The following is an 8295-nucleotide window of genomic DNA, read 5'->3' as shown; positions in this document are numbered from 1 at the left end:
TGTGCCCCCAGCACAGTCCTGGAAACAATCCTTTGTGTTTATGGCAAGGAAGGAGACCATCACCCATCACCCCAGGAAGATTTAGGAATGGCTCCCTGCCTGTGTCCTAACAGTAATTGTTCAAGCAAGGATAGTGATGTTTCCTATGGCACTGTTGCCCTGCTGCTGCTCTCTGTTCTCCTGACCCCTAAGAAATGCACATCCCTGGCAGTCAGTGGCCTAGTCACTGATGATGAAAAAAATAAAATGGACAGAGAAGGGCATTTGTTGTTTAACTTCTCTCTCGATGGAAAACCCCAAACCGACAACCCTGGGCTTTGCTTCGCCGTGTTGCTTGCACTCGGTCAAGGGGCTCAATGGCCCCAGCTGGACCCTAAACAAAATGAACTTACCGGGAGTGGACCCCAGCACTGGGGAGATTGCCTGGCACTCCCGTGGGGAGGAGGATGGCCACCCACGGGACATGCTGCTGGTCTCTCTTTCCCCATAACTTCCCTGAAGATCCACACCTCAAGTGATCTGATGGAGACAAAAACCACGTGACTTGGAATTTGGAAGAGTGGAGGGGACCCTTAAAATACATGGGAATCCCACTAAATTTCAATGTGGTAAATATTTGACTATTATAGTTTTGGCTAATATGTTCTGCCTGTTTCAAGGACCTCTCAGCCACCATCTGCCAGAGGGCAGGTGGATGGCGTCGCTGAACCTGAGGTACCAAGGGCTGGGGCAAAGTCACGCAGAGGCCACTTTGCTCTGCGCCCTGGTCCTCGAGATCTTTGCCAGATCGGGCTCGTCTGGGCTCGGCTCCGATCGGTCCAGCTCGGCTCGGCTCGGCTGGCCTCGACCCCGAACGGTCGGCCCAGAGGGCCGGTGGACGGCGCGCCGGAAGTGACGCGAGAGAGCGAGGTGAATGGCCCGGGTAGCTACAGCAACTGTCGCCGCCGCTGGTCGCCTCAGCTGTGAAGCGTTGTAGGAGCCGTCTGGGTGTACCCCTGCCTGCCAGGCGACGCCCCGCGGGCTGCCGCCGCCGCTGCTGCCGTGAAGAAGCAGTTCAACCTCATTAGCAGGTGGCCAACCTGACCATCGGAGGGTCGGCTCCGGACCGGAACACGGCCCAGCCCGAGGCCGTCTGGGCTCAACAGCCACTTTTTCCAGAGAGAAGCTACAACAGCTTGATAAGTTTTGAAAGGTCATTCTTAGATAAGACTTGGGATTTATCTGAAGGTTGTTATTATTTGTTGTAATTCTCAGAACAGCTAACACTCCATGAACCCTAACTAGGTGCCACGAAACACGTTAAATGAAGTACATAACATGGTGTTCGTAAACAACCACTATGGTGGTGGTATCATTATTATTATTATTATTTTATGGTTATGATTATTCCCATTTCACAGTGGAGGAAATGTTGCTTAGTAAGGTGCACCTGTGAACATCTAGGCCAGGGATTCAGAGTCTGATTTGACTCTAGAGCCATTTCTTTCTTTTTCTTTTTCTTCGAGACGGAGACTTGCTCTGTCACCCAGGCTGGAGTGCAGTGGTGCTTACTCGGCTCGCTGCAACCACCGCCTCCCGGGTTCTAGTGATTCTCCTGCCTCAGCCTCCTGAGTAGCTGGGATTACAGGCACGTGCCACCACGCCTGGCTAATTTTTGTATTTTTAGTAGAGATAGAGTTTCACTATGTTGTCTAGGCTGGTCTGCAACTCCTGACTCAGGCAGCTTGCCTCAGCCTCCCAAAGTTTTAGGATTACAGTCGTGAGCCACAGCGCCCAGCCTCCAGAGTCATTTCTTATCACTCTGTTTCTTATCGCTGAGTTTATTCTGCCTGAGGGCAAGAGAGTAAAGTCAATTTAAATCGTGCACATCTGAGCTCCTTCCGGGCAGCCCTAGAATCAGGGCATTTATGGCCTAGGGCACAGGGACCCCGGAGACTACGGTGCTGCAGTGCATTAAGGCTGCTACCCTTCCGGTCTGTCCCACTGCTCACTCTGCCACCTGCCAGCTGCTGCTACCCGAGTCTTCTCCTTGCAGTGGTCCTCAATGCTTGCTGCACTTGGGAATCTCCTGAGGAGCTTTAAAGAAAAAAAAATGTGAGGCCCCAGCCCCAGAGGTTCTGATTCATTTGTTCTGAGTTGGGGTCCAGGCATCCGTATTATTGGGTTTTTTTGACAACTTTATGAGATATATTTTACAGGTCATAAAATTGCCCATTTTTCCTTTTTATTTTTACTTGACAGGTAATACTTGTACATATTTATGGGATACAGAGTAATATTTTGATACATGTTCACAATGTGTAATGATCAAATCAGGGTAATTATCATGTCCATCACCTGAACATTTATCATATCTTTGTGTTGTGGACAATGAAAATCCTCTTCTAGTTTTTTGAAAATATACACTAAATTGTTGCTAACCCTATTCATCCTACAGTGCTACAGAACATTAGAACTTACTCCTCCCATCTAGCTGTGACTTTCCCCATCCTCTCCTCCACCCTACCCTTCCCAGCCTCCAATAACCACAATTCTACTGCACTTCTAGGAGCTTTGTTGTTTTTAGCTCTCACGTATGAATGAGAACATGGGGTATACATCTTTCTGTGCCTGACCTATTGCAAAAATTTTCCCATTTTAAGTGTACAAAATGATTCTTAGTAAATTTACAGAGTTATATAACCAGCACCACTATCCAATTGTGGAATATTTTCATCACCTCAAGAAGGCAAGAGCCCTCTTGCCCCTTCTAAAGTTAATCCCTGTTCCTAACCCTCCAGCTTCATGGCCAACCACTCATCTACTTTCTGCCTCTATAGATTCTGCCTCTATCGAGTCCTGTTTTCTGGCCATTTCATGTAAGTGGCATCACTTGTATTATTTTCAGAGGCCCCACGATTGTCGTATGTAGCTCTGGTTAAGAACCACCGTTACCTCCTAGATCTTTTTTCACTAATTTTCTGAGTGGCTCAGAAAACTCAATAGGCCCCTGCCAGGGCTGTCTCTTAGATAATCTGTGAGCTAAATGAGTCCTTGTAAGTTGGACTGAGAACTTAATGATCATTTACAACCTGTTTTTATGGGGATGACCTTGTCAAAGTCTAAATGTGCTGACCTAGTTTGGAAGGGAGCCTGCACAACCTGTCTTCAGACGCTGTGTGCCTCCCCAGCAGCCATCAGTCACAGCACTGAGTCAGGGCCCAGGTGTGGAGGGAGTCCCCCCCCACCCTGTGTGGCTTGGCCTTGGGCACTTTTGCTTTAGATTTTCTGTGTGGCTTTTCAGCTCCTCCTAGCCCCTGGCTGCCTCACCAGAGCAGTAAACCGGACTCCTCCTGAGCTCCCTTCCCTTAGGCAGTAGCTCTATGTGGATGTACTGTCTGCATCACAGTATTTTACAAAATTTTCTCACATACTTTTGCCTACTTAAATACATTTGATATCTCAAACTCAGCTGCCTCCAGGTCCAAGCAGGTACCATGAGTGACTGGAGCAGGCTGGGGAATGAGGCACTTGGAATTTCTGGGAGGCCACTGAGCTGGTCGGTGGTGGAGAAGGAGTTTCTTTCAGACTTTGCCACAAGCAGGAATATTTGCTGGAGCTTTGAGACAGTCCACATGGTTAGAGCAGGGATAGCAAATAGATTCCATTTCATGTGCCAGAGGGGAAGAAGCCAACCCACCGAACAAAACGCCACGTGGATAAGTTTACATGTGCAGGAAAACGATAAACTTCAATTCAATTTAGGGTAAACTGTAACTGTTCATCTTAGTCACTGGAATTCAAATAATATTATCAAGATTAAGATTGAGAAGGGTATTGTTATTGTTGTTTAAAGTAAAAAATAAATGTTATTACCATGTCTTAGAGAAGTTGTAAATATGTGGGCAAAATACTATCATTTGGGGAAATAATTCAGTGTATAGAACTATTAGACCTATTTTTCCCACACCATTGCCAAAATATTTTCTGTTGAATCATTTCCCCCTGATAAGTATCCTTTTTCTGTTCAGTATTATGCATGGGAACAATTTTTTCCCAATACCATCCCTTTAGAGTTCTTGAACTCTCTTACGACTTTTAAACTGCTTTGTGGCAAGTATAACAATTTTTTTTTAAGTTTCAGAGGGTCCTTTATTATTTTATTTTATTTTTGAGACAGAGTCTCGCTCTGTCACCCAGGCTGGAATGCAGTGGTGCAATCTCGACTCACTGTCACCTCCACCTCCCAGGTTCAAGTGATTCTCCTGCCTCAGCCTCCCGAGTAGCTGGGACTACAGGCACACGCCACCACGCCCAGCTAATTTTTGTATTTTTAGTAGAGATGGGGTTTCACCATATTGGCCATGCTGGTCTTGAACTCCTGATCTCATGATCCACCCGCCTCGGCCTCCCGAAGTGTGGGGATTACAGGCATGAGCCACCACGCCTGGCTGGGTCCTTTATTTTTAAAATCCAATTAGGTAGATTATAGATTCATCCCCAGAAATGTAAGAAGACAGCTAATCTAATGAGATAAAACAGTTAAAAACTCATTCAGTAGTCCTCCAGCTCACTATGAAATCAAATTATTGCATCCAAACTGGGCTCAGAGGCTCAGGTGGATTTTGTAAATACTTGTAACGGGAAGTGACAGTGTTGCACAAAATCAGATTCCCAGCAGAATGAAATCCACTGCCTGGCCCTGGGTGGGCTCCGTAATTTCACTGTGAATACAAATCACATTGCATGCAGTAATGTTTATGTTGTTGCCCTACATAAAATATTCAGATTCCTTAGTAGATTAGTCATAACCTGTCTAATTTCTCAAAAATGCATTCAGATATTTCCTGGTAACTAGCATTGAAAATGAGTTCATTAAAAATTCTCTCCATGCTTCATTTCGTTTTTTCATTTTAATTGACGTATCAGTCAGTGTGCAAGTGTAAAAGCCAGCAGAACAGTGATCTCTCATGTGAATTTGTAAACCAAAAACCAACAGCCCTGTGAGCCCAGGGGCAGTGGGAGCCATTGATGTTTGATGTTAGTGTTGGCACCTCGGCCACATATTTGCCATCCTTGGGTGGGGGGTGCCCTTGGTGGTAGAAAGATGAGCCCCTGCTCTCAAGGCCCCAGAATGGCTGAAAGGATTGAAAAGGAGCAATTTGGCAAAGTCTTGAAAAGCCAGCGTCTCTCAACCTCTGAAATGCAAGTTGAGAAAGCGCAGAAATCCCCCTTCTGAGTAAGAAGAATTTGGATTTGGGAAGTGATTAAAAAGGATTGAAGTTTCATAGGAAAATGGACTTCACTTGTACATAGATCAGGGGTCAGCAAAGTCTGGTGTGGGGGTGAAATCTGGCAGTTGCAGGCTCAGAATAGTTTTCGCATTTCATTTATTTAGAGACCATGGTCTTGCTGTCACTCAGGCTGCAGTATAGTGGCAGGATCTTTGCTCATTGCAACCTCTGCCTCCTGTGCTCAAATGATCCTCCCACTTCAGCTTCCCAAGCACCTGGTACTACAGGAATGCACCACCAAGCCAGGTCAATTTTTATCTTTTTTGTAGATCTGGGGTCTGTGTTGCCTAGGCTGGTCTCAAACCCCCGGGCTCAAGTGATCTTCCTGCCTCAGTTTCCCACAGTGCTGGGATTACAAGTGTGAGCCAACGTGCCTGGCCCCAACTGCTGTTTGAAAAATACTGAGTATATCCTACTTCCAAAGCACCTCTCCTTCTCCTCCTCTCAGATGCCACCTCCTTGAGCTCAGGCTCTTATCTGGAGCTCACCTTACCTGGCCATCTCCTGTGGCCGCCTAACTTTTCACCTTCATCTATCATTCCTCACTATTCTTCATGCTGAGACCAGAGTAATTTGAAAAACACGTTTATGGCCATATTTGCTCCAATTTTAAATTCTTACACACATGATTGCTCTTAGGTGCCTAGTGCTTGGTTCATGGAATATGATCATAAGCGTATGACTGGAGAAATAATTACAGATACTCTGTGTTTTTCCCCAGGATGAAGATCTTCTCCCAAGTAAATCTGTTGAGTTCGACTGGGCACTGTGACCCACACCTGTAAACCCAGCATTTTGGGAGGCCAAGGCGGGCAGATCAGTTGAGGCCAGGAGTACAAGACCACCCTGGCCAACATGGTGAAACCCTGTCTCTACTAAAAATACAAAAATTAGCCCGGCATGGTGGCATGCATCTGTAATCACAGCTACTCAGGAAGCTGAGGCAGGAAAATCGCTTGAACCAGGGAAGTGGAGGTTGCAGTGAGCCATGATCACACCACTGCACTCCAGCCTGGGCGACAGAGTGATATTGACAGAGTGTCAATAATTAAATAAATAAATAAATAAGTTGAGGTAGACTTTTGAATGATCATCATGAGAAAGCTACACAATATTAAGTAAGTGTGGTTTGGCCAGAAGAAAAAGAACCAGGTAGAATTCACACCCAGCTCTCAGTAGATGGCAGATTTCACTTTAGGGAGCTGCCTTCCTTTGACTCCCTCCCCACTTGCTTTCTTGACCTGGGATCCTCACTCCAGCATGTCGTGCAGTCTTCAGAATGCAATATCCTTTTCCTTACGACTCTTCTAGCAATTAATGTAATTTGCCTTAATTAATGTATCTGAATTTAAAAAATGACCTCATAATTTCATAATCTGAATTTTTATGTGTCTTTCTTGATCCCCAGGGCATAGAGAAGGTTACCTGGCCCAGAGTAGATGTGCAGTAAATGGTTTTTGTATGTGTGAATGAATGGAAGACTGAAGTTAGTTATTATAGATGAGATATTATGGGGGCCATTCTGAGTCCAGTATTCAAGGAGTTTGCAAAGTTGCAGATGACAAGTTTGCTAATGTGTGCTGAGAGCTGTCGTGCCTAGTAGCATGTTAAGTGGTTTGCTTGGATTGTTTCATTCAGTCCTCACAGCGGACTCATGAATTAAGTGTTGTTATTATCACGTTTTTGCAGATGAGGAAACTGAGGCTCAAAGAAGATAATGTGTCCAAGGTCACCTCGCTAGGAGTGGAGCTGAGATTTCAACTGTGACTTTAAGCCCAAGTTCAAGGCTTCTTACTAGTTTTAACTACATTCCCATACCCCTTTTAATCAATCATGTAAATAAAATCTTTTTTTTTTTTTTTTTTTTTTTTTTACTGAAGGGTATTTATTTCCACTGCAAAGTGTTAGAAATATATATATATATATTTTTTTGTGATTAAAGAATTTTTTTTTATTAATTTTTTTGCACACAAAAACAATAAACATTTTCTAATAATACATACAAACAAAAAGATGCGTATCAAACATATTAGGAAGGTTGCACATGGGAAGTCGGGGAATAGAAATGGGGGGTAGGAGTTAAAATAAATGAGAGAGGGACTTTATATGGATCAGTGATAATAACTCAATCCTCTATTTGACAAAGAAGAGGGAGAAGGAAGAGGAAGAAAAAGAAAGTGGGATAGGCCGGGCGCGGTGGCTCACGCTTGTAATCCCAGCACTTTGGGAGGCCGAGGCGGGCGGATCACGAGGTCAGGAGATCGAGACCACGGTGAAACCCCGTCTCTACTAAAAATACAAAAAATTAGCCGGGCGTGGTGGCGGGCGCCTGTAGTCCCAGCTACTCGGAGAGGCTGAGGCAGGAGAATGGCGTGAACTCAGGAGGCGGAGCTTGCAGTGAGCCGAGATTGCGCCACTGCACCCCACCCCGGGGGGGAAAACAAGGAAACACCGCCAAAAAAAAAAAAAAAAAAAAAAAAAAAAAAAGAAAGTGGGATAAAGGATCAGAAAGGGAGGAAAATAGAAAAAATTAGAGTATGACTCCAGGGTAGACCTGTTTTGTTGTTACTGAGTTGGTTGGTTAGTTTGTCTGTTGTATTTTTCATGTTTCGCCATGTTGGCCAGACTGGTCTCGAACTCCTAGCCCGAAGTGATCAACTCGCCTCGCCCCCCAGAGTGCCGGGACCACAGGCGTGAGCCACCACGTCCAGCCCCCACATTGCTTCTGGCCTCCGTGGTAGACCTCCGAGACGGAGCGGCCGGGCAGAGGCGCTCCTCACTTCCCAGACGGGGTGGCCAGGCAGAGACGCTCCTCACTTCTTCCCAGACGATAGGTGGCTGGGCAGAGGCGCTCCTCACTTCCCAGATGATGGGTGGCCGGGCAGAGGCGCTCCTCACTTCCCAGAAGATGGGCGGCCGGGTAGAGGGGCTCCTCACTTCCCAGACGATGGGTGGCCGGGCAGAGGCGCTCCTCCCTTCCCAGACGATGGGTGGCCGGGCAGAGGCGCTCCTCACTTCTTCC

General features: G+C 46.1%; 1 long non-coding RNA gene across 1 annotated transcript in view; it reads left to right on the top strand.

Moving 5' to 3' along the window:
- The first annotated feature begins 920 nt into the window (after window positions 1–920).
- Window positions 921–8295, top strand: part of LOC131383819 (uncharacterized) — a 10564-nt gene continuing 3189 nt past the window's right edge. Inside the window, exons 1-2 of the long non-coding RNA XR_009214168.1 lie at window positions 921–1192; window positions 6963–7108. This is a non-coding gene — a long non-coding RNA (uncharacterized LOC131383819). The remainder of the gene's footprint in view (window positions 1193–6962; window positions 7109–8295) is intronic.

The sequence above is a fragment of the Hylobates moloch genome, unplaced genomic scaffold (genome assembly GCF_009828535.3).
Source record: "Hylobates moloch isolate HMO894 unplaced genomic scaffold, HMol_V3 SCAFFOLD_6, whole genome shotgun sequence".
Taxonomy (NCBI): domain Eukaryota; kingdom Metazoa; phylum Chordata; class Mammalia; order Primates; family Hylobatidae; genus Hylobates; species Hylobates moloch.
Note: the sequence above shows the minus strand (reverse complement) of the source record. Positions and strands in the feature narration are given on the sequence as shown.